Genomic DNA, 26,322 nt, shown 5'->3' on the forward strand with positions numbered 1-26,322 from the left:
ATATATATAATCTCCATGTATACAATATCTCGGGGACAATTTGGAGAATTTTGTGATTTTGCCTACACACTTTTACGTTGTTCACTGTTTTTGGAACCTCATGATCTTTAGCAATTGGCTTCCTTACTGAATTCATTTATTAGTTTTAATAGCATTTCAATTGATTCTCTTAGTCTTTCCAGGTAGACAATCACATCAACAGGAAATAATAAAAATTTTGTCTCCTTTTCATTATTTATACATGTGGTTTCTTCATCTTGTTTTATTGCACATGCTAGAATTTTCAGAACAATGTTAAGTATTAGTGGTGAAAGGACTGTCCTTGTCTAATTTCAGATTTGAATAGAAATAGAGTGTTTCTCCTTCTGTTGAGATAATGTGTGAGAAAGTGTTGAGGGAATGTGTACGGTTTATCCAAAGGCAATTAAATAAAATAAATTGCAAATTAAATTGAATTCAGATAAATGACACATTGAATGCAGGATGGACTAACTTTCAGTTTTACACTGGCAAGAAATATTTCCCGATTTTTCAATAGACCATTGCTAATAACCTTGATTCTCTAATTTAAAATGAGTATGATTTCTATAAGCTCATCTATTTGAGATTTCTATAAGCTATTCTATTTGAGATCTTCTCTGGCAGCTCTATTTTCATTGGACTTGGATTCCATGGCCCATATGAAGAAGTTGCTTCTTCAGAATGGTCTGAGACTTCCAAAGTTTAGGGCAGTTGACCTTGATTTATAAGCTAGAAAAATAAAGCCTTTAAAATGTAACAGGGATCTGAGATTCCATACCCACACTTGCCAAATACACACCCCACGTAACTATTTCTGCTCTTATTTTTGGTTCCGACAGACCCAAGTGTTTTCACATAAACACAAACTACAAAAATGTAAGATGATTTTAAAATTTGGAACTGATATTCAGCTATTGCCATCTAAATTTCGTCTTGGGGACTGCTTTATGAAACTGGTCCGCATTTTGCTTTGTTTGTTTTAAACCTAACACCCTTCATCAAGCTGTACAGCAGGAGGGCAAGACATAAGACATAAGATACTGGGCTTATGTGAGATGACACCAATTTTCAGTTAGCATCAGTATCTCTTCTTAGCATGTGCGGGGCAAAGTTCTTCCTTGAAGAATCCTAGATGCAATTTTGTATTCCTCAAAACTTTTCAAGTTTTATTCCTCATGGGTATATTTTGACAATTCCACAGTTTACCTTATTCTTTTCCCAACCCTTAACTTCCCCCAGATTAGTGAAGGCAGGTTCTGGGTCAGCCTTGAGAAAGTAGAAGGCAAAGGGGAAATAAACGCTTTCTACCAGGTCTAAAAAAATAATTTAGTCTGTTTTAAGGCACAAAGAATTGCAAGTACCTTAATTTCTTCGAGTAATCACCTATGGATATTTGAGATGTCCAATCTTTTGTGATTAAAAAATGCTGAAGTTGTTGTCCTTATGTACACACCATCTTGTATACACGTAAACATATCTGGCTACCCTGGACATAGGAAGATGTGTACTGGGCAGATATTGCAGTATTTTAGTGGGTCCAAGAAGGTGTTGATTAATCACATTAGAGGAAGAGAAGCCAAAATGCTGAAGGGACCTCAGCAGCAGGACTTGGTAGATCATCTCCCCAGAGCACGGCTCAGTTTTACCATCTCCCCGTGCAGCACGCTGGCTAGACACTCACCGAAGCCATTTCCTCTTTTTCCTGCTTACACAGCTAGACGACACTTCCCAGCTCCTTTGCTGATTGGGGTAGGCTTGTGATTATTTCTAGCCATTAGAATGTTAGCAGAAGCACTATGTGTCCCTTTTCTGTTGACTCCTGAAAACTGCCATGCAATTCTCTCTTTTCCCTTGTTTCCTGATGGTATGAAAAGAATCCAGTGAAATCCTCTGTGAAGGGTGCCTAGGTCCCTGAGTCACTTTGTGAAAAGTTGCCCAACAAAAACCCAGCCAAATTTTTGCTAGGTACAGCCATAGCGATCTGGGGATGGTTTGTGATGGCAGCTGGCTTTTCCTGTTAATACATTCAAGTCTGTATATCTCTGATCTAATTTTTAAATTCTTGGTAAGTAATACTTGGCTCTTTATGGGATAAGTGCCTACCTCCATGGCAATGGCTAGGCTTCAGTGTGATAAGGTCACTTCCCAAAGATATGGTCTCTCGAAGCCCCCTCTGGGTTTTTGGGAGCTATTCCCCCAAAATGGGAATCACTGTGTGCTGGGAAACCACAAGAAGAATGTCTCCTACGTGAAGGACAATAATAAACAGGAAGAGACTAGAGCTGACAGACCCTCTTATGAGCTTCCTATGCTGCCTCTCAGGGTAAGAGCCAGGGTAAAAATTCTACCCATAGTCCCATTCCTCAGAAGCTTCACATCCCTATAAGACCTGTCATAAACCCTTCACTCCCAGAGACAGCTACCTCCCACGTGAATGTGGAATAAACGAAAGTTAAAGATCATTCATGTGAGACATTATGTTCAAGAAGGTACTGTATACCTTGCTGGAGAAATGTCAGTGTGGGACCTAGCCTGTCCCCCTCTTGCCAGAAAACAGAACCATAACTGGAAAGGAAGAAATTTTTGTTAAATGAGCAGTGGCTCAATTATGGAAATTTGAGGTTCATAGAGATATGGGTGAACAATTATAGGGGGAGGGGCATAGTCGTTTTTGAAATTATGGCCCAATATCCCACTTCCCTTCCTATTTTGGAGAGAGTCCTATCATCTGAGTTGGCTAGGGGCAAGGTCTTACCATTTTCCACAGCAGCTGAATAAAGCCAGACACCTGTTCCCCTCCTCTGCCTTCTTCTCTCCAACGCCCCCGACACCTGCAGTAGGACCCGCCTGCAGGATGCTGTCACCCGAGAATCTGAGTCTTCAGCAAGTGAGACGAGAATGAAGAGACAAAGTGGAATCCATCTCCAGGAGTGGCAGAAGTCCTTGGCTGTGGAACGGCCCCAACAGACCTCCTGACCAGCCCTCAGATATGCCCTTGGGTGGTAATTCCCGATTCCTGCTTATCTGTTGAGCCTCCTTTTCAAGTCCTCACACTGATTCTATGAGATACCCAATGTGAGATACTTCTAATACTCTCCTTTTCTCCTTAAAATAGACAGAGTTTCTAATGCTTGTAACCAAGAACTTTGACTGATAAAGTAATTTACTTCTGTCTGTTCATTCTTTTCCTTTGACAACCTGACACATAGACTATTTGAACTCTTCAAAGTGGCGAGATAAATGTTATAAAATCCACATTTCATACAGATGTAGATCACTAAAGTAATTAGAAAGTTGAGACATTATCTTCTTTCCTTTAGGACTGTATCAGGCTATGACCAGAAAAATATCTGAGTCATCAAGGGCACACTCTAGGAGCTCTACCCGAGCAAACACACACACACACACACGTACACATGCACGTACACATGCGCACACACACAAACACACACACACACACACACAGAGTTCCTGTTGAGCCTCACTATGTAGGTCTTGAATGTCTCCCCAGGGACGGTAAATCAGGTTCAGCTCACCCAGTGATCAGGCCTAACCAACCTATGCCTACAAACAGGGAAATCTGAGGCTTCAGATCCAGTTATCTGCCCCAGAGTCTCAGCCACACAGGAGGAACTTCAGGCACCATCACTGCATGGAGTGTAGCCAGAAAATAGATACAAGTGAGTTATCAAGTCTGGTCAGAGTGGGAGGGACAGCTATTTAGGATGTGAAAGAAAGGGACAGGCCATCCTTTGACAAGAGAGCCTCTCTAGTTAGACTCCTACAAGGGCTCTTGTAGAAGACCTGTTGGAAAACAGATATGTGAAATCAAAAGTGTTTCCACTGGGACCTTCAAGGTTGACTTAGTCCCATCCCCAGAGAGTAATCCAGGCCTCCTTTGGGCCATCAGGCAAAGAATCAAAGAAGGCCATCCTCAATCATCACCACCTTTCCCACTCTCCCTGTGGATTGGATGGGATATGGCCTCTCTTCCTCTGTAAGCCAAATCCTTTCTCCCTAACAGGCCCAACTTGCCCAGTAATAACCCTGAGACCTTAAGAGCAGGCAGCAGAAGTCAGTGGACTTGGACACTAGAACCTCATTCATGATAACTCCTATCTATTTAGCCCAGTTTCCATCTTTTTAAAAGGGAAGGGAGCTGAGGAGCCACACACAAAGAAGGCTCTGCTGTGACCTGCCATGGGGAGCAACTATTCAGACTGGGTAAAATTGAACATGAAAGAGCTGGAATAAAGTACCACCAGAATCCCAGTGTCAGCAGCTTGGCTGGGCTTCTTCCAAAGGCGGGTCTGATACCACCTACTCCTATCCCCTTTCCTAAACTCAGGCTGGGGTGTAGTAGGGAGGGTCCTTCCCGTTGCACATGAGACTTTCCCAGGACCATCTCCTACTATTGGCTGTATTCTGAACATCATGGATTTTAAAGTATGTAGCTCTTTCTATAAGAACTTGATGATATGAGATGTCAGAAGCAAGAATTTCACGGTAAACCAGGTGTACCAGGTACAGAGAGGTTAGCTCTGGGGCTAGTTTCCCAGCATCCTCCTGCTCTCACAGTCAGTAAAGTTTTTTTGAGAATCATTCTGACAAGTGCCAAGGAGGTCCACCAGAAGCTAGAAGGGTGGGTGTGGGCAGGTGGGACCAGAAGGTCTCTAACCCTCTTGGCCCTGGCAGGGAGGTTCTCCTGGATACACCCTTGTGGCAAGACTCCTTCAAAGGGGCAGAAATCAGCAGGGCAAATAAAAGAAGGATAAAAGGGGAAATTAAAGTATCAAAGACAGGAAAAAGTTTAACTTTTATTGTTTCCTCTGTGAAATAATAGGTGCCCAATACAAAAAGTTCATAAAATTAAGATAAAGATAAAAAATAATGATGACCTATAACTTGATAATTTGGGGAAAATCACTCTTAAAATTTCTATGTATGTACTTGCATGCTTTCTTATGAAAATTTACACTTATAATTTTAGAACAATGGAATATGTTTACATAAAAATACATATATAGAGACACATATACACACATATTAATTTATTCTAAAAATCTCTCCACATAAAAAAAAATAAATGCCATCACCATTATTTTCTTGACTTTGGAGTGTTCTATCATAGCATAGTTTATACTCCCAGTATCTTACCAATGGACTTTTCTCAGTTGTTCACTATTATAAACAATGTTCCAATTACTCACATCACACGTATATTTTTGCAAACTTGTTACGTTCTTTCCCAGAAGCAGAATTGCTGTGTCAAAGGCATATACTTTTCAAAATACTTTTCAGAAATGGTAGTAAACTGTCTTCTAGAAGTGCTATGCCAATTAACATTAGGGTGTGCATATCTATTTCCCTACATCCTTTTATGTCTTTGGCCAACTGTGCAGGGAGAAAAAAACTATCTTTGCATTGCTTTGGTTGCAAGGGAAGTTGAATCCCTTTTCATGTGTACTAGCCATTTGGAGATGCATTTCTTTTGCTCGGTGTTTTTCAACCAGAGTGTTCATCTTTATTTTCTTGTTGATTTGTAAGAACTCTATATTCTGGACTCTTACCTTTGCCATATGTGTTGCTATTGAGATAACATTTAAGAGAAGATTAAACCTAAATGTAACCATTAGGGGAAAAAATATTTTAACTAACAAAATAAAAAATAAGGAAAATGTTACTTTTAAAAGCAAGAAGATAAGAAATTCAGGTGAGACAAAATAAAGCCCAGATAGAAATAGGAAACTTTAAGGTAAAGAAATAGAAACATAAAAATGGGAAAAATTAAAAGTAACTAATACTAGCCATATCAAAGCAAAATTCTAGAACAATGCCTACATTCTAATTTATATAATACAAACTATCCATAAGAAAATTTAAAGAAATCAGGGGTGCAGAGGACAATACAACTTCTCACAGGTAGGCCAGGGACAGTGCCATGGACCTTTAATCATGGTGTCTGCAGACACCTGCACAGTAGATCAAAATGGGGAATAGTATCCAAATCCCTCATAGAACTCTATATACTTGTTCAGGCCATTAGCAAATCCTCCTGAGGAGGCCAAATCCATTTAAAATGACTTTTAAGAAGGGCAACAGATAAAAAGGTAGGCAAGGAAAGAATTACAAAAACAGGATGAAGCAGGTTAATCTGTCATTTTAATTGCATTGTCTGTTCTTTTTGTTCACTAATTAGATCAAGAAGCTATTAGAGTCAGATACTAAAAAGTGACTCTTCTTGAAGAAACCTTAAACTAGGAGTCGTCTTATCCCACCTACTCCAGGTTTCACATAAGGTAAGTTGAATCCAAGGTGGGATACCAAGGACGTCCCTATCTTAAGAGTGGTTTTCCTGAGAGTACAGGACCGTTTATCTTTAAAAAGGAAGAAGGAATGCATAAACTGCTTCCATGCCCATTTAGTCTTCACAAAGTAGTATGAGATCAGTTTTACTACTCCCCTATTTTATGTATGAGAACACAAAGATCCACAAAGACTAAGTGGTTTGCCTCATCAAGGTGCTGACAGTGTGTGCTATGGAGCGGGAATCAGAAACTCTGCTATCTGATAGAAATGTCATGTGAGCCACATATACTATTCAAAATTCTCTAGTAGTGGGGTACCTAGGTGGCTCAGTCAGTTAAGTGTCCGATTCTTGGTTTCAACTCCGGTCACGAGCTCAGGGTTCTGGGATCGAGCCCCACCTTGGGCCCCCATGCCTTGAGCCTCTGGCCTGGGGCCTGTGCCCAACCCCATACTCTGCACTCTGCAGGGAGTCTGCTTGAGACTTTCTCTCCTTCTCTCTGCATGTGCTCTCTCTTTCTCTCTCTCTCAAATAAATACATAAATCTTTAAAAAATATTCTCTAGTAGCTACATTTAAAAATAAAAACAAATATGTGAAGTAAAATTTAATGATCTACTTTAGGGAGCACAGTACATTCAGACTACTATCTTCTTAACATATAATCCATATAAAAATTAATTCGATGCTTTACATTTCTTTTTTTCATGCTAAATATTTGAAATCCAATATGTCTTTTCTATTTACAGCATACCTTAATTTGCACCAGCCACATTTCAAATACACAAATACATTTCAGGTACTTAACAGCTACCTGTGGCTAGTGGTTGCCACATTGGACAGCCTGGTTCTAGACCAGCGGTTCTCAAGACGTGGTACCCAGACCAGCAGCACTGACAACACCAGGGAACTGTTAGAGGTACAGATTCTTGGGCCCCATTTCAAACCTACTGAATCAGACCCTGTGGGATTGGGGAACATCAATCTGCATTTTAACAAGTCCCTTCTGGTAATTCTGAAAAATGCTAAGGTTTGAGAACCATTGCTCTAGACCATTGCCTCTCCATCCCAATTCAAATTGAGGACAGCCATGTCAGGCTAGTACTAAGGAAGAGGAGTCCCTTCTCTTGAGATCAACAATTCTTGGCTAGATGAAGTTGGTTTTCTCTTGTATGGAAATCCTCTAGTTCTTGTTGTGGTTCCATTTCTTGGGGCTGTGGAATGAATTACCAGACATGTAATTTAAACATGGTTTCATTTATCACTTTGTTTAAGGAGGAAGCAACACTCCACAGTAACTACCCTGTACGATCACCCTGAGTTTAGTTATTAAGTTCTCTTGTCCTCAGTTTCCTTATCCATAAAATGGGGATCCTTTAATAAATGTTGCCACTTTCTTTAAAAAAAAAAAGTTTTTATTTATTTATTTATTTATTTAGTAATCTCTACACCCAGTGTTGGGCTTGAACTCACAATCCCCAAATCAAGAGTCATGAGCTCTTCTGACTGAGCCAACTAAGTCCCCCAGGCAACTTACTTCAAAGTACTGTGTACAAAAAGAAGTCAGCAAAAGCAATTGATAGTTTTAAACTACTGTTAAAAAAAAATTAGTGGGCCGGAAAGGTAATATAGATTTTGAGCATAGAAGCAGACGCTAATTCACTTCTATTTCTCAGAACATTAGATGTGCTGAGGGGGGAGGGTAAGGCTCTTGCCAAAATCACTAAGGAGAATGAATCTGAGCATGCCTTAAAGGAGAATTTTCAGTAAACAGGAATTAACTATAAAGAAAATCAGGAAGCCAAAGTGTTTCTTTTTATGAAGTTACATCCTGCCATAGAAAAGCTGGATAGGAAATAAAGACTGATGCACTCCTGACTGTATATGAAACCAGCTATTATTTCAACAAGGAAAATCTGAGCAGAAGCTCAGATTCCATGAAGGAATAAAGTATGAGAAGGCTAAATGTCACGAGAAACCAAAGACAACCAATAACTACAATTAAACATGATTTGGGGAAAATTTATACCAACAAATTTCTACTCTGTGATTTCACATTCCTAAGTGGTCACCTGCCCTCTCCACCACTCCCTCTATTTCAGTAATACTTCCTGCAGACTTTTGCTTGAAGATAAATATATGTGTGTGTCTACGAAAATAGGAGACTAACAGATGAATCTTAATTTCCTCCTTCCCTTTATTATTATTAATATTAGTTGTGGGTTTCCACGGTTCTCCTGGTTTTTCCAAGTTTCTGTGATGGAGTTCTACCTTGCTCTGCACTCTTCAGTTTGATCAGCAAAAACGTTTTCACCACTAACACTTTCCCAATTTATCCTCCCACCTTCAAATGAAAAGACACCAGAAAAGCAAGATAGCCCTTTCCCAAGCCAGGTTCCCATGGTTTGGGGGGCGGGGGGGGAATGACAGATGCCTTTCTGCAGTGGCAGCTGCAACCTTCCGCAAAGCAGAAACTGCAGCTCACACTCTCCCCTTCTTCCCCCTCCCAAACCCACTACCTCGCAAGTCCACACAACCCTTAAAAGCACGTACACAACTCCTCCAACCTCGCATCCCCTCTCACAACCCACACGGCACGCACGCCAGGATGCCTGCTGCCACAGTAACGCTCAACCCACTCGGTGGCCCCACCCCTTTCAGCCCCGCCCCCGAGCCAGACACCAATGGTAGCCGCCCGCAGCTCCCGACCAATGCGTTGATAGGGCAGCAGGGACTGCCTCTCTCAGCGTGCGGCCCGCCCCGTCCTCACTCAGGGCTGGGGCTAGAGGGGCCGGAGCATCAGCGTGAGTAGCTGCGAGCAGCCGCGGCGGCGGCGGCGCGTTGTTGCAGTTGCGCCATCTGTCAGGAGCGGAGCCGGCGGGGAGGGGGCTGCCGCGGGAGAGGAGGAGGGGTCGTCGTGACCAAAGGCCGCCGAGACCCGCCCGCCGGCCGGCCGCGAAAGCAGTGGCAGGCTGCCCTCCGAGCCGCGCGTCCTCTTCCGTCCGGGCGCGCGGCGCACAGCCAGCGCACCGAGAGCTCTCCGGGCGCACACAAAGCCGCCGCCCGCGCCGCACCGCCCGGCGGCCGCCGATCGTGCCAGGGAAGGATCGGGCCGCCGGGCCGGGGATACCCGGCGCCGCCCCCTCGGCGCTCTCGGAAGGCCCACCGGCTCCCGGGCCCACCGAGGAGCCAGCGGAGTCGCCTCGGTCGCGCCGGTGGAGGGCGGGGAGAAGACCATGTGAATGGGCTCCGGAGCCTGAGCGCCGCGCAGGTAAGCGGCTGAGGATGCGTCGCGAGAGGGCCGCGGGGATGCTGCGGAGACGCCGGCCATCCGCGCCCCCGCGCTGCGCCGCCCCCGCCGCGGGGCCCCGCGCTGCAGTCTCCCGGCCGCCGCCGCCTCCGGGGCGCCCCGCGGGGCTGCCGGGGAGTTGCCCCCGCTCGGAGTCTTCCCGCGGCCGCGCCGGAGGACACCTCAGCGGGGTGCGGCCCTGAGGTGGCGCAGGGATGGGGGCCCGTTTCCTCGCCTGCGAGCCGGCGCGGGGCGAGAATGGGAATTGGCTGGGGGCGAGGCTGGCCCAGACTCCACCCTCGCCCTCCTTTCGGGGGCCCCCCGCGGGGACTCGGTCTGTGTGTGTTGTTTTAATGTCAGGGATGATGTAATCACTTAATAATTGATGCCCCGTGCTGCTTCCCTCCCCACCCCATCCCACCCCACCCCACCCCTGCCCCACTCCTCCACCTCTTGGCCTCCTGCGGTCGTCGCTTTCCTCAGCGCATCCTCCTGCCTATTTCTGGCACCTCCCTAGCACTTCCCCCATCCTCCCCTTCACTCTTCCTGTGCCGCCACCCACCCAACCTTCCCCTGTCCCTCGTGCTGTTGCCTTCGCTCTTCTTCCTCTGCCTCCCCACCCCTTCTGCCCCCTCAAGCTCCTTTCTCTTCCCTTCCCTGCTCGCTGGATTTCCTTTCTACTTCCCCAGATCGATGGCTGGTTTTTGTTTGGTCGCCTCCCCTTTCTTATCTCTGCGGCCACAGGCAGAGGGGACTGGGCCAGAAAGAGGCCACCGAGGTTGGGCCCAGACGGAGATTTGCTGGGACTCCGTGAGAAGAGGGATAATAAAATCACCCTTCTTGCCCCTCCTCCCCTTAATAAATCACAGAGACTCGCCGGGTGTGTGTGTGTGTGACACAAAGAGCCCTTTCAGTGCACAGAGAGGAGACGCACAAAGTACCCAAGGATGGGCACGATGATTCTTATTTCTCTTCATTGGGGCTTCCCTTTCTCTCAGATAAAGCAGTTGATTTTCTCTCTGAGAGTCTTTCCTGCCACATTTACCAAAAAAATAAAAGGCCCCAGATGCTGCAGGGTGGCAGGTGCTGTCATTTCGCTGTATTCATGGACCCAGTAGTGTTGACTGGCAGCTGCAGTATTTCTTAGTTTTAAGGGGGAAAATGATTCCAGCAGTCTTAAGAGTTGCTTTACTATCAGGGTAGCCCTCCTCTGCCTTGTTTTAACCTCCTCTTTTTTGGGGATAGGTACTAAAAAGCTGGGGAAGGATGAATTGGCCTTGGGGGGCAGAAGAATTTTGCTTCTGAATCAGATGATTAAATTCGTGTTTGATAAGAGTGAGGCAGCCAGACTTCTTCTCTGAAGTCTAAGAAGTGCTGAAGTCTTGAAATGAAATTTTGTCTGCCCAGTGGTGGTGTTTTACCCTTATATTTAAACAAGTTTCTGGGGCCATCAAAACCAGCATAAATTGGTATTTGGAAGACCTCTAGAGACCATGTCTCTTCCCCACTTCAGGTAACCCCACATCCTTCCTCTCACCACCCAAGCGATGGCAATACTTTCCAGCCTTTGTGCTCTTTCTCCTGAGTCCTGGTCCCATGGGTACTGTGCTTGCAGATGAAGGGACTCACAGACTTTTGGAGGAAGTGGTTTGTTAACTATCTCGGGGTTGGGGGTACTTAACTATGAGCAAAGGATATAGAGAATCTTTTGACAGAACTTTGAACCATCTGTTTGGTGTTCCTCTTAAAGAGGAAATGTTAATGTAAATCAAGAGGCTTAATGTTCCATTTTGTAAGCCAGAGACTGTTACATGCTTAGTTGATAATGTGAAAACTTACTTTAAACCCATTGATTCCTAAGAGCATGGCTCCTTGACGGTTGTAATAGATCTGCCTCAAGTTTGTTCTTCAAGAATTTTATTAGAAAAGAGTTATGATTCATTAAACATTTACTTCTGCACTTTCTAAGGACATTCATCATGGAACTTTTTATATTAAAAAAAAAAAGCAATAAGGTTAATGAGCGTACTGTAAAAACAAAGCGTTGTTTGTTTGATGCCAGACCCAGGAAGGAAAGTCCGTGCACAATAAGCTCACACTGTGTTGACCAAGCTAAAGAGACTTAATGATAAGGTTGAATGTGAACAAATGCACACTCTGCCTTCTGTACTTTATGCTTTGCGCTGGGTCTGAACTCTCCAATCCCATCTGATTTGCTTGGGTTCTATTTAAGCTTTAGGGCTCAGCTCAAAAGTCTTTGATGCTTTCTCCATCTTCCCCTCCAAACAAATCACCATGCCTCCAATTTTGTTTTCAGACTTCAGCAGCAGGCATTATGTTTGGCATGTCTCTGCTTCCATCATTAGTTGGTCAGCACATTGAGAGAAGGAACCTGGTCTTACTTAATCTTGTTTCACTAAATGTGAATTAGGTCTTTGGTATGTGCCAGGCACCTGGATTCATTAAGCTAACGTTAGCAGCTATAACAAATAGGCCTGCGAAAATGTAATGGCTCAAAAGCAATAGATACTTATTATTCCTCATGTAGTAGTCCACTTTTTAAATGCTTTGGCCTGGAAATGACACCCACCACTTCGATGCACGGGCTTCTGTGCTTCTATGAGGGCTAGTTATGTGGTCACATTTAACTGCAGGGGAGCCTGGGAAATACAGGATAGCCACTTGACTAAGAAAAAAAATCAAGAAGAAATGTATTTTGGGCCAGCAGCTTTGCCATATGTTGCCACTCAACAAGGTGCAGTCATTTCCCTCAAGGAGTTTGCAGGCTGATGAGAATTAAAATATCTGGAAACCTGGAGCCTGTACCCATCATTGCTTTATTCTTTTGATTCCATGGGTTCAGATCTTTTTATTTTAAACGTGTTTCAAAAACTTTTGCTTTTTGTCCATTCAAATAGCTAGTTTCCACTCAGTGATTACTTTTAATACAGTGATCTTAGACCTCCAGTGTTGACTTTGAAATGGTTCTTTTACTCCAGGAGCATCTTTCTTGGCCCAATTTTTTTATTTGCTGATTTAAAGACTCCCAAAGTGGCTAGGAGGGTCCTTAGAGATCACAGTTCTACCTTGTCTTAATTGAAAGGGGAGAGTAAGCAAACTGCGGAGGAGAAATTTCTTGCCTGGGGGGCCATGCTAATGGGATGGCAGGCCCGTCCTGCTTGGGTCCCCTTCACCACACAGCTGCCCTGACTTGGGGGCCATGAACCCTACCCTGCATATTCCATGGAAAGCAAGTGAGCTTCCAGACCTCTAGGAGCAGGGCAAACTGCTAGTGTTCTGGATAGTCTCTGTTTTCCACAGGCCTCCAAACTGTTGGAGCAATGCATTCTATACTATTCATTGTACTTAATAATCCACATATTTTTCTATAAACAGTTCATTTTATTCATCTGATCTGCAAACATTAGCCAAGTGTGTGATTCTGTGCAAGGCACTGGGAGATAAGGTCATGAAAATGAATGCTTCTGCTGTCCTTGCTCTTCAGGGGCTCACAGTCCGCTAGAGGAGATAAAAATAAATAAATAAATAATAGCTAACTTTTATTGAGCGTTTACTATGTGCCAAACAGTGTTGAAGTTCTAGTCTTGACAAAAACGATATGAAGTGGGTTTGGTTATCCCCATTTTACCCATGGGAAGTTGAAGCGGGGAGGTTAAGTAACTAATTAAGATCATATAGTTATCAGGTGGTAGAGTCACAATTCGGGCCCATTAGTTTGGTTTTAGAACCCTTGCTCTTAGCCATTAGACAATATGCAAAATACTATATATGGATATAATGATATTAATTAAAATACTCCATAAAGGGGGAATGACTAAATGCTTTGGAAATTGATACTTCTAGTTGTTGTGAAACAACTTCATATTAAATAAAGTTAAAAATGGGAAAGCAAGGCAGGTTGACAGTGGAAGTACTTCTACTCTGTGTGATTTCTATTTTAGGCTGGATCCTTCTGTGGGCCACAGACAGATCTGTGTTTGTGAATTGTCCTATGTATTTACTCTACCAGGAGCATTCTTTCGTTGTATCCATCATGCCAGACCTTGCACTAGATGCTTCAGGTGCAGAGGTGTGATCCTGCCTGAAGGAACTTACCTGGATAAAGGAAGTCTCTGACCACTGTGATTCTAGGGTCCTCACAAGAGCAAGAGAACATACAGAAGGGAGCAGAATCTCTGCAAAGAGGTGGGAAAGTGGGGTAGCCAGGCAGGAAAGATCGGAGGAGGTGTCTTTGAGATGAGGAGTAGGAGTCAGCTAACAGAGTGTTGTCGGAAGGCCATTGCCCCAGAAGGAGCAGCCCAGAAGGCAAATGCACAGACCTCCTGGGAAATTGCAAGCAGTTCAGAGTAGGTGGGGGTTGTGGAGAGATGGACAGAGGAAGAAGATGGGGTTAGAGGAGGAATTGAGAATGTTCTTGTACCTACAGTTGACCCTTGAACAACATGGGTTTGAGCTGTGTAGTCCACTTACATGCATTTCTTTGATAAATACAGTACAGTATTGGAAATGTATTTTCCTAATGATTTTCTTAACCTTTTTTCTCCAGCTTGCTTTACTGTAAGAATGTAGTATATGATATGACATACAAAATATGTGTTAATTAGGGACACCTGGGTGGCTCAGTGGGTTAAGCCACTGCCTTCGGCTCAGGTCACGATCGCAGGGTCCTGGGATCGAGTCCCGCATCGGGCTCCTTGCTCGGCAGGGAACCTGCTTCTCTCGCTGCCTCTGACTGCCTCTCTGCCTGCTTGTGTGTACTCGCTTACTCTCTCTCTCTCTCTCTCTCTCTCTCTCTGGCAAATAAATAAAATCTTAAAAAAAAAAAATGTATGTGTTAAGTAACTCTTTATGTTATCAGCACCCTCAACAGTAGGCTGTTAGTAGTCAGATTCGGGAGAGTCAAAAATTATACATGGATTTTAGACTACATGGGGTTCAGCACCCCTAACCCCTGTGTTGTTCAAGTGTGGAAATGATGCTCTGATACAATATGTATTTTATAAGAGAGCATCTGGCCACTGTGTAGGCTACTGCCCAGAGGCAGTCAGGACCGATGCAGGGAAGGTAGTTATGGAAACTCAGATGAGCAATAGACGAAGGTGCACATGGAAGGAATGGAACAAAAAAGAATAAGAGGGGGTGAGACAGATATGGGGGGGGTGCAGAGGAGGGTTCCTGAGAAATTAGGTGGAGAGACACATGCAGATAGGTAATACAGTAAGACAGGATAGGGCAGGGGATACAATGATGATTTTATCAGGGAGTTTGGGCTTTCAGATCAATGTGTGTTGAAGGCAGTTGAATAGATGGGTCTGGAGTGAAGACTGGGACTTAAATATAAGCCTATTAGTAGCAAATCAGAGACTACTTGTAACAATGGATGTGGGCAGTCTCACTCAGGACGTTTGTAGGCAGGGCTGAGGGAGAGCCCAAGAATGAAGGAGGAAGAGGAGCCAGGCCCTGAATGGGACAGGTACAGCCAGAGTGTTGAGCAGGCCCAAGGAAGAGAGGTGTTCCTGATCCCCAGGAGGGATGGGTTATGCCCCAGAGATTAAGCAAAGTTAAGAATGGAAAGTGTAGTTTGATTTAGCACCAAAGGTCTCAGAATCTGGCCAGAGCAGCATCAAGGGATTAAGGAGTGGACGTCTAAAACTCTGCCGCTCGCAGACCAAGGTAGAAACCTGTATCAGAACCGCAGAACATAGAACCATAGGGACTGGAGATCATGTACTCCAACATGTCTGTTTTACTTATGACGAAAAATGAGGCCCAGAGAGGCCAAGTGACTTGTCCAAGGTGGCGGAATCACCATGTAAAGCCAGTGTCAAGCCTCTCGGCCCAGGTGAGGGATGGGTCAAGAGCATGGACTCGGGTGTTGTCCTGGTTCCCCCTCCAGCAGTGTGACCTGGGCTAAGTTACCTAAACTCTCTGTGCCTCCTTTTTTCACCTTTAAACTGGAGGTGATATTTCCTACCTCAGAGCTTTGCTGTGAGGAATCAGTGAGGTACTAAATGTAGAGCACTCAGAATAGGCCCCACACATGGGAAAATCTGTGAGTTTGCTGCTGCTGTTTCGTGTGTGTTTGCATGCGCTCGTGTACATACACGTGTAACATGTATACATACAGCATATATATCCCTTAGGGAAGGGAAAGATATATTGTCTTCATAAAAGGAAATTTTGAATATTTTAGAAAGCAATTTGGGTATTGTCAGGTCCGGGTCAAGAATTACTGGAAAGATGGGAAAGTTTATATAGTATGATTGAAAACAGGATATTTAGCAAGTTTTCTTAAGAAATGCAGAGCTGTTTTTATTCTTGAGGATAGAAAAACATAAAAGCACTTTGAAATGAGCCCTGTGAAAGGGTTTCTTGGTTTTAGTCAGATAACCAGAATTTTAACCTATATACAATGTAAATCCCTTGAGTTTGACTTTGAATGTCCTCATACTTCCTGAAGGTAGAGACTACAGAGCAGAGGGAGAAAACCTGAGTTATGACTCTCAGACACTTGGTTCCTCTGAGAAAAGGGTGAGTTGGATTATTCAGAGAAATGCCTTTTCTTTTTTCCCCCCAGTGTTTCTAGTTGAGCAAATCTAATTTTTAGCTGCTAAAACACATGAGTAGCCCAAAGAGTATTACCCAAATGGACTTGGGTGACATGCAGGACAGACAGCCTGGGCGTAAGTGGCACTCTGGACTTGATTAGAACACAGTAATCCTAGAAGGATATAAATTGAACTGGATTTATGGTCTAATAAAAACGTGGGAAGAAAAGATAATGCTTACTGACTCATGAAACTTTAACAACATTCGTAAGGCTCTGAGTTGTCGTAATGTTTGGATGTGAGCATTTTCCCATTCGTCTCAGCACTTCTAGGATGACCTGTGGGAGGCCTCACTTCCGATGTGAAGCTGACTTGGGTCCTTCCTGGGTGTTTTTAGGAAGTGGAGATCATCACATACTTCTGCCCTTGTAGACCTGTGATCTCAAGCAGCACCCTGTTGGTTTGGGCAAATATGGATTGAACATCTATTAACTATGAATTTAGGGGAGAAAAATATACAGTATGGGAAGGTCTTAGCTCATTTCTTATTTTAACTCATAAGGCTTTTTCTGAGGACTACTTATTTCTGGCCTTGTGATAATGCAAAAAAGCATGTAGCACACCACAGCTACTCACCCCTCCCCAAATATACCATAAAAATAATAATACCTACCACTTTTATTGCACCCCAGAGGCCTTGTTAAGTTCTTTACATACAGTAATTTACTTAATTGTAACAACTCTGTGAGGCAGGTGTTATTATCCCCATTGATCAAATGGGAAGACTGAGGCTCAGAAAGGTAAAGTAAATTGTGTGTTGTCACACAGCTAATTACTAGAGAAGCCAGGCCTGTCTGGCTCCTAAGCTCATGCCTGCTTTTGCTCCAGAACTGTTGTTCCTCGTTCCCTGCCTGCTTTCTAAGGTCTTTGCCTTTGCCTTGCAGTTGCTTCAGTGTTAAGTGTTGGAGGCTGTAAAGACACATTTACCCCCTAGTGGAAACCTCACTCCTTCATTGCTCCATTCAAGACTACCTTCTGGAAGCCCTGTCTTTGGTCCTCTCTCTGGGCCTGCATGGCGCTTGGTTACCACCTCATCACAGTCTGACTTAGAAAGCAAAACACCAGCTGGGTGAGAGAATGGGTGGATACTGGTCTTTTTCGCTGACTTGTGAGCTCTTTGGATGTCAGGGACTATATCCTACTCGTGGTTGATTGGCCAGCACCACACCCAGCATTATTCCATGATGTGCTATCATTATTATTCCCATTTAACAGAGGGGGAAGCTGATGCATAGGAGGTAATTTAGTCAGGCTCACATGGCTAGTCCCCAGCAGAGCTGGAAGATGAACCCAGGCGGTCAGTCCGACTCCAGAATCTGTGCTCCTAACACTAAGTTTGTTCCATCTCTCAAATGAGATTGTAAACTGTAAGGATGGAGACAGTGCATAATATTACCTCCGAGCCCGGTGCACATCCACCCTCTTGTTCTTCCATCCACACTGGCAGGACAATAACAGAAAATTTGAACTAGGTCTTAGCTCATAATAATAATTATAAGGAGAGAGCTTTAGGGCCATGATTACACAAATATCTCTGAGGATCTTCTAGAGTGTATATTCCCAGGCCCTCTTCTGACTCAGTGGTCTGGGATAGGCGGGGTTGAATGCTGAAATCTCTTCTGGATAAGCGAATGGCAGTGGGGAATGAACCATCAGGAAGGTAGCTAGCTTCTGAAAGACAAGGAATGAAGCAAGCATAGTGAGTCTCGGCCACATTGATGAGAGCAGGCCGTGAAGTGGTAGAAAATCATCAATCAGCCAGAGCAAGCCACCCCCCCGGGGGGGGCTGGGGATCAGAAATCAATCACAGGAAGACCACTTGCTTTGTATTTTTAAGATTTCTAAGTACCTGCTCCTTTTGAATGTGCTGGTGGGATTTTATCTGATGAATTTAAACACTTTCATTTTTTTTCAGAGCTTCCATCTTTGAGGTTCCCAAAAATAGTAGGCTTTTCATGGAGTTGTATAAGGATTCCATCTGCTTTATACCAAAAAGTAGGGCTTTAATGGAAAATTAAAAATGAGCCAGATCGCCTTTCCCACAACAAAGCCCAGGGCACTTTTCCCAATCCTTTCTTCTTTTAATACTCAGAAAAACTTACTGAATCTGTATTTCTATGAGATCCTCCCCCCACTCCAATTTAAATTCTACTGAAAAGGCAAATAAACACTGACAAGTTTCTTCATTTCCACACATTGTCATATCTATTTAAAAGCAATAATGGTTTCAAATATTGTCATTTGTAAAATTTGGTTTTCATTTCAATTTTCATTTTATTCCAGAACTGTGTGATATGTTGCCTGTAACTAGGCACATGCACACAAAGATACTTGAAAAGCGCTGATTTCTCTAAAGCTTTCTCTTATTTGCTCTCAGAGTTTGGAGGCTTTCACCTTTCATTGTGGAGTTAATTGTCTAACCTATAAATAGAAACAGAGCACCTCATTGTTTTCAGATGTAACAGCGGAGTTATCAGTGAACACTAACATTCTGTCATTCTCTATCTTCTGTCATCGTCTCTTACTTGAAAATGTCAATCATGTGGCTGTCCTTTATATATACCTTTGCCCAGGGGCGCCTGGGTGGCCCATTGGGTTAAAGCCTCTGCCTTTGGCTCAGGTCATGATCCCAGGGTCCTGGGATCCAGCCCTGCATCAGGCTCTCTGCGAAATGGATGTGCTGGCTGGTGTAGACACTGGTTCTCTTGCCTCGTTCCTTTACTAACAACCCAGTGAATAGGAGAAAGGCTGCCTTCCTTAGACTGGCACTCAGTGCCTTCCACCATCTCCACATCTTGGTCATACATGGCTCACTTCATTCACCACTATACTAAGACTTGATTAGCCAGATGTCAGTCTACTGTCTCATTAATACGAAATATGTGTCCCAGCCCTTGTTTTCCTTTTTGGGAACCCTTAATCCTTCTTTCCCCTCAGAATTCTACCCATTTTTCAAGGCCCAACTGGAATTCCAGCTCTGGGAAGAATCCCTAATCTCCTCATCCTCTTGCATTGAACATTTGTGAGCAATTGTCTTCTAATAAATGACGCCTTAATGCTGTTAAATTCTCATATGAGGATTCCAAGGTGCAGAGAAATTTTGTGACTTGCGCGAGGTCATCCATCCAATAATTTAGTTTAGGCTAGACTCTAGTCTCCAAGAAATTTATGTGCTTGGGTCTTGTTTTCTCAAGAAACTGTTGGCCCCATGTGTGCAAAAGTGTTTTTTGCTGCCCATCTCCCCTTTTTGTCCCCCTATACCATGTAGCACAATGTCATTCATAGTGCGGATACTCAGTGGATGTTTATTCAGACAAGCCCTGGATCAGGGCACTGGAATTTGTGGGTGGTTTCCCGGCCATCTGTAGGGCTAGGCTAGCATCTCCTTGGATGCTGAACTTCTGTAGTTTCTGTTGGCACCGGATTCACTCTCTACCAATCCACATGGTTTAAGGTCAATGATTGTCCCAGACTGTTTCAGGAACCACTGTTATATTTTGAGAATGATATATGTTTAAAGAGCTTTTCCTCATAATCTTGAGCTTTTTGTTAAAATTTTAGAGTGGTCAAGGAAGGGGGGGTGCACCTGGGTGGCTGAGTTGGTTAAGCGTCCAACTCTTGATTTTGGCTCAGGTCACAATGTCAGGGTCGTGGGATCAAGCCCTGCATTGGGCTCTGCACTCAGAGGGGAATCTGTCAGAGATTCTCTCTCCCTCTGCCCTTCCCCCAGCAACCCCTCCTCACTCTCTCTCTCTCTCTCTGTCTCTCTGTTGTGTGCTCTTGCGCTCTCTCAATCTCTCTCGCGCTCTCACTCTCTCGCACTCTCTTGCTCACACACACACACAAATATTTTCTTAAAATTTAGAGCGGTCAGGGAAATAGTTACTCCTTTGTCCTCTGCCATTAGGCTTTCACCAGTAAGATTTTCACCAAAACCATAGGGATTTACCAACGGTGCAATGACATCCAAGACCTGGGGAAATGCAGAATGTTTCAGCACAAGGAGGGAACTGGGAGACTACAGTAGTGGATGGTGGAAGTGGGATGAGTGCAGAATGGCCACCAGTGTGGTGCCTGGAAGCCTGTGAGGACCCGTGAAGGTCGATGTCCACCCATTCCTGCACCTCGCAAAGCAGCATTTACCTGAGTCCCTCAGCCACATGACACCCAGCTGTGGCTGTGGGAGTGCCTTCCTCTCCATGTGTTAATTTTATTCACTTGGTAGTATCATGATCTGACAAATCTCCTTAGTAGGGGGGGAAATTTCCATGGACTTAATGTCCTACAAAGTAATGACTAACACCATATCCCAACGAGAGCCTCTACATCTCCTTCAAAAGAAAAACTAAAAATAAACCTCATAAAATGTTTTCCATGGTTAGGGTCATTACTCAAGTCATTTCTGTAACAAAATGCACAACAGCACAACAGTCGATGTTTGTGAAAATGCACTTTCTCCTGAGCTGGTATGTGATGTTACCACTTCGTGTATTTATCTGGTTTGCTCGTATTCAGTCACTTTTGTACACAGCATTGTCAGTGTTGTCCATTTTCAGTAGCATGCTTCCAGAAGGCTGAAAGCCCACCTTCTTTAATTTGCTTTGTGCTATATAGTACTGCACTGAACTGTGCATTTATTAAAAGCTTGCTGATTATGATTCTAAGCTTCCAAGCTGGGAGGTCTTACAAATGTTTTCAGTACTTCTGGAAGGAGATGCTTCTTGAATTTTTCTTCTTGTACGTAGTACATTAGGTCCTCTGCATTGGTAGATCCTCAGAGTCATGTTTAGAATCCAGATTTTGGTTGCACAGTGTTTCAGGTTCTGCCTTATGTTCTACTCCTTGGGTGGAAATGCGGTGATGCCAACTTCCAAATCCTGTCCAAAGCATAGGTAGATAGTGTGTCATACCACACCCTTCTTTTCATATAAGTGTGGTTGCCCATATAATTCCCATTCTCCTGTAGTCATCGTCCAACAGATTCTTGATTTCAGACTGCTAAGAGTTGGAGGTAGTTCTCTAAGAGGCCAAGAATTGCTCAGTGAAGTCCAGTGATGTGTGGCTGGGAAGGACCTAAAAGACTACAGTATAATGAACAAAGCCACATGTGTCTATGGGTGCCAGTAGTTCCAGGGAAGTTCTGCTTAGTTTATACCTAAGTGTGATACAAGGTGGATTGCACGTGGAAAACTGCAGCCCCAAACATTCTTTGATTGTACCTTGGCCTAAGTATGCTCCAGCGTGGGAAGGTGTTAAGAGTTCCTGATCTAGGGTGCCCAAGGCAAACTGCACTGCCTTCCCTATCTCCTGTCCCTAGCTGTGACTGAGGTTCTGTTTGTAGGGAATGAAGTACCCTGGCCTTCACTCCCAGAGTAATGCTCTCGTGCCTTGTGATTCAGAACTGCCACGTGGGAAGAGCCCTGCTCTGTGCTCCCCACCAGGATGCTCAGCTGGGCTTTCAGAACCTCCTACATGATCCACTAATGAGGGTGATGTTGGTGAGACTGGAGAGAGAGGGGATAATGGATCAGCAAAGAGTTGCCAGGGGCGAGATCATGATGTACTAGCATAGAAGGAGCCTTTGTATTCGTCTTCTGTGGCTGCAACAAATCACCCCAAACTAGATGACTTAAAACAACAGAAAAATTTCTCTTACAGTTCTGGAGTCCAAAAGTCTTGAAATTAAGGTGTCACTGGAGTTGGCTGTTTCTGGAGGCTCTGAGGGAGATTTTGTTCCATGCCTCTTTCCTAGCTTCTGGTGGCTGTGGGCAGTCCTTGGTGTCCCTTGGCTTTTAGACCATCACTACAATTTCTGCCTCCAGTACACATGAGATTCTCCTCTGAGTGTCTTTGCATACCCTTCTCTTATAAGGACACTTGTCACTGGATTTAGGGGCCAACCTAATCCAAGATGATCTCATCTTAAGATCCTTAATTATATCTTCAGAGACCTTTTTTCCCTATGAGGTCACATTCACAGATCCCAGATGGGCATGTTTTATAGTGGGAAGGGGGCCACTTTTCAACCCACTATAGCTCTCAAAGGGATAAAAATTAGCAATAACTTGGAACGAGAAAGAACACATGGAAAGTTCTTTGTAAGTTTGAATGCCTGCTGAGGGGAAGGCACAGTATTTTACATGTCTGATTTCTAACTATTACTGCAAGGATAAAGATACTGACACATGGAGTGTCTTGAAGCTTTTTAATAAAATTGGAGACTGAGCCATCATCCAGGGTTGGAAGGTTTGGATATGAAAGTGGGGCTTGGAGAATCTAGAAAAAGTCCAAAGAGCCATGAAAATGTAGGGTAACGTGTTAATAAGTGGATAAAAAGTATTACAGAGAGGGTGCCTGGCTGGCTTGGTTGGTGGAGCATGTGACTTTTGGTCTTGGGGTTGTGAATTCGAGCCCATGCTAGGTTTAGAGGTTCCCTAAAAATAAAATCTTAAAAAAAAAAAAAAAGTATTACAGAGAAATAGTGAGGCCCCTTTGGAATTTGTAGGTCTTTTTAATGGTTTCCTTTAGGCCAGTTTTGTGATTTTTGCTTGGTAGTACTTGTTACTTTGGAATGGAAAATCTGACCTTGTGGTGACCTAGAGTTGAGAATTGATTTCAACAGTCAAGTGAAGAGGGTGTCTAAGAGACTAAAGAAAATATTCATTGAATCAGCTGCGAGTAGGATTCAGGCTGGGTAGGGAAAAATTTGGAATTGGGATGGTGGATACAGTAAGGAAGGATCTGAGGTTTTAAGGATGTGGGGAGTGAACATAGCACATATGGAGAAGGGGAACCAAAGGCAGGAAGGCCTTAGGAAAAGGAAATCGAGGGGAGTGAAGCATTCTAAAATGACGCTGAACAAGGGTGGCTTCCTGTTGAATGGATCTCCACTCATCTCCGGCATAGCAATTAAGAACGTTAGTTATAAATACTTCAAGAAACCAAAAGCCATAGACCTCTTTTGCCCTAGGTTCAAATATGTACGCAGTTGACCCTTGAACAACACAAAAGTTAGGGGTGTTGACCCCTTGGGCAGTCGAAAAATCCATGTACAACTTTTAACTTACCCAAAATGTAACTATTAGTAGCTATCTGTTGAGTGAAAGCCTCACTGATCTTCAGCAGTTAACATATTTCGTATGTTATATGTATAATACATACCATACTCTTACAATAAAGTAAGCTAGAGAAAATATTAAGAAAATCAACCATAAGAGAAAATACATTTATAGTACTATACAGTATTTATAAAAAAAATCGATGTATAAGTCGACCTATACAGTTCAAACCCATGTTGTTCCAGGGTTGACTATAAACTATGTCTTCTAGAAGAATGACATGTCAGTATGTTGCACTTTTAAAAAAAAATCCTGAATGATAGGGTGCCTGGCTGGCCCATTCAGCAGAGAGAGGGTGCTTCTCTTGATCTTGGGGTTGTGAGTTCTAGTCCCATACTGGATATAGAATTTACTTAAAAAAAAATATATATATATATATTTAAAAATCCTGGATGTGTGTTCTGGGATCTCTGAAACCTTGCATTATAATGAGCTGCTTCAGTGGTGATAATATCTTAGACTAGTATTCAGTTTACTTTCCCTTCTAATTCTTGTTGCCCTGGAATTCTCCCCCATTGAGGCTAAGGATTCCATTACTTCAGGGGGAGGACAGAATATGGTCTAGGACAAAGAAGACATTGTTCAGCTTTTGACTTTCAAAACGGGCCCTTGAAGCATGTGTCAGAGACCAGAGCTAGCCCAGGCTTCACTCAAAAGAGACAGGCTTTGTTAGAAAAATGATTGTGGATTCCAAGGAGGCAGATCTCAGAAGGCCTGGCATGTATTGTACAGTAAGCCATGCAGGAAGGGGGCTGCAGGAAGGAGGAAGTACCTTCCTAGGATGGAGCAGGGAGCCATGAGAGATTAGAGGAGACTAGAGAGAAGTGAATGGTTCGCCGAGATCCCCTCCTACAGGACGGTGGAAAAGACTCTGCCTCCTGCCTGGCACCCTGGAAGGAAACCACCTGTGGGGTGCCCTGCAGTGGGACATGTTTAGGTAGAAACCAGCCCTGAAGTGCTGTCCCCTCCCAGTTGCCCAAGGCGTGCATGTGGCATAGGAGAGATCCCAAGGGCCTGCAGGCCCTCTGGGGCACATGTGGAGGTGCAGAGGGAGCTGGGTGCGAGTGGCTTGGAGGCAGAATGAAGGCGGCACAGAAGGAACCGTGCAATCTCACTCCTGGGGACTGGTTGGGTTCCATCTACCAGTCACATCAGCAGAGCAGCAGAACGAGGCCAACACCCAACTACAAAGGAAGAAACATCCCAGAAAGGAAGAAACATCCCAGGGAGGCGTTGAGGGTGTGGAGGGCAGTGCCTGGACTGGGTCCGCACCCATCCCGTGGTGGTCTGTCGTCTAAACCAGACGAGGGGCGGGGTGCAGGGAGAAGGGCAGGGGAAAGGCATATAGTCCCAGGGAAGAAGCTTGAGCTAGGTTTAACTTGTCTAATGCCCTGAGGCAACTAAAAATTTTACATCTGAAGAGATTAAGTTATCTTGAAGTGGCAAGATTGTGTTTTTTTTTGCCATAATGAGAAATGCAATGGTCATGATCAAATTGAATTCAACTATGGAGAAATGAAGTAGCATTCTTTAAAAATGTATTTATTGGGCGCCTGGGTGGTTCATTGGGTTAAGTGTCTACCTTCCGTTCAGGTCATGGTCCTGGGGTCCTGGGATAGAACCGGAGTCCAGCTGCCTGCTCAGCGGGAAGCCTGCTTCTCCCTCTCCCTCTGCCTGTCACTCCCCCTGCTTGTGTTCTCTCTCTCTCTCTCTCTGTATCAAATAAATAAATAAAATCTTCTTAAAAACTTAATTAATAAATTTATGCACGCAAGCTCACTCTTTGCCCAGCTTGGGGCTTGAACTCATGACAGTGATATCAGGAGTCACGTGCTCCACCGCTGAGCCAGCCAGGTGCCCCTGAAGTAACATTTTTGTCTACAGCTGTGTATTAGGCATAAACTTCAACCCTGCCACAGTGTCTGAGCTGTATTTTCTCTTGATGATGATGATAACAATGATGGCGGCATAGTCACTTGCTTATATTCTTAGAGTACGCTTGTTCTTCCGAGTAAGTCATGCCTTAACATGCCTGTACTAAGTTCCTTTTGAGCAAGAAGTGCGGAGATCTGCCCTGTGCAGGAGCAGAGCCGTGTACCAGATCTTCCACCGTGAAGTGGGGATTTGAGGCTTCCCATTGTTTAGCTTCCTTCCACGTGCCCTGGAAGGAAAGACTTCAGTTGCCATGGAGCCTCAGGTCAGTGGAAAGTATTAGAATTTCAGGCCTTTCCTTTAATGAGTTTACTGTGATGCTGGAGACTAGAAAAGAATTTTTACTGGGTGTGATCCTTCAGTTGTATATTTTAAAGGTATCGGGGTGAGTCCTAGAGGTTATAGTCTGTAAGGGGAGAAGCTCTTCATTGTTCTTCAGTCCTCATGCGCTAAATAAAGAATGAGTTGATGAAGGGATTCATTTCTCAAGTGTAATTCATAAGGAGGTACCAGAACACTAAATGAGAGAGGGGGCAACAAACCAGTTAGCTCTTTTCAATTTCATTTCATCTCTCTTTGACATTCATACAAGGATGCTGCATTGAAGAAGATGTCTTAAAACCTGCTGTTTTTTGAAATGCCTAATGATTTGGGAAGGGAAATCTTTAGTCTTTTTGTTTTTTGTCTTGCTTTAAAAAGCGTAGGTTTGGGCGCCTGGGTGGCTCAGTGGGTTAAGCCTCTGCCTTTGGCTCAGGTCATGATCCCAGGGTCCTGGGATCGAGCCCTGCATCGGGGTCTCTGCTCCGGCCCACCCCGCCCCCCGCCCCCGCCTATCTCTCTGCCTACTTGTGATCTCTGTCAAATAAATAAATAAAAATCTTAAAAAAAAAAAAGGTTGGTGGTGTGGTTAGGACACTGTTTATGTATTTTTCTACTAGAAAATTTGATGCTTTGAGTGTATCATCTCAAAACATAAATGCATCTCATATTTTCCCACATCTCTCAGTGGGAGCCAAGAGAGAGATAT

The 26,322-nt window shown here is 44.0% G+C and overlaps 1 protein-coding gene across 5 annotated transcripts in view; it reads left to right on the plus strand.

The window, feature by feature from the left end:
• The first annotated feature begins 9,313 nt into the window (after window positions 1-9,313).
• The window catches only part of LOC111158275 (FYN proto-oncogene, Src family tyrosine kinase), a 209,337-nt gene continuing 192,328 nt past the window's right edge, over window positions 9,314-26,322 (plus strand). For all 5 annotated transcript variants that reach the window (XM_022520200.1, XM_022520199.1, XM_022520203.1 and 2 more), the window contains exon 1: window positions 9,314-9,598. The gene's annotated coding sequence lies outside the window, so the exon portion shown is untranslated. The remainder of the gene's footprint in view (window positions 9,599-26,322) is intronic.

This window comes from Enhydra lutris, unplaced genomic scaffold (genome assembly GCF_002288905.1).
Source record: "Enhydra lutris kenyoni isolate GAN:26980312 unplaced genomic scaffold, ASM228890v2 scaffoldscaffold58, whole genome shotgun sequence".
NCBI lineage: Eukaryota > Metazoa > Chordata > Mammalia > Carnivora > Mustelidae > Enhydra > Enhydra lutris.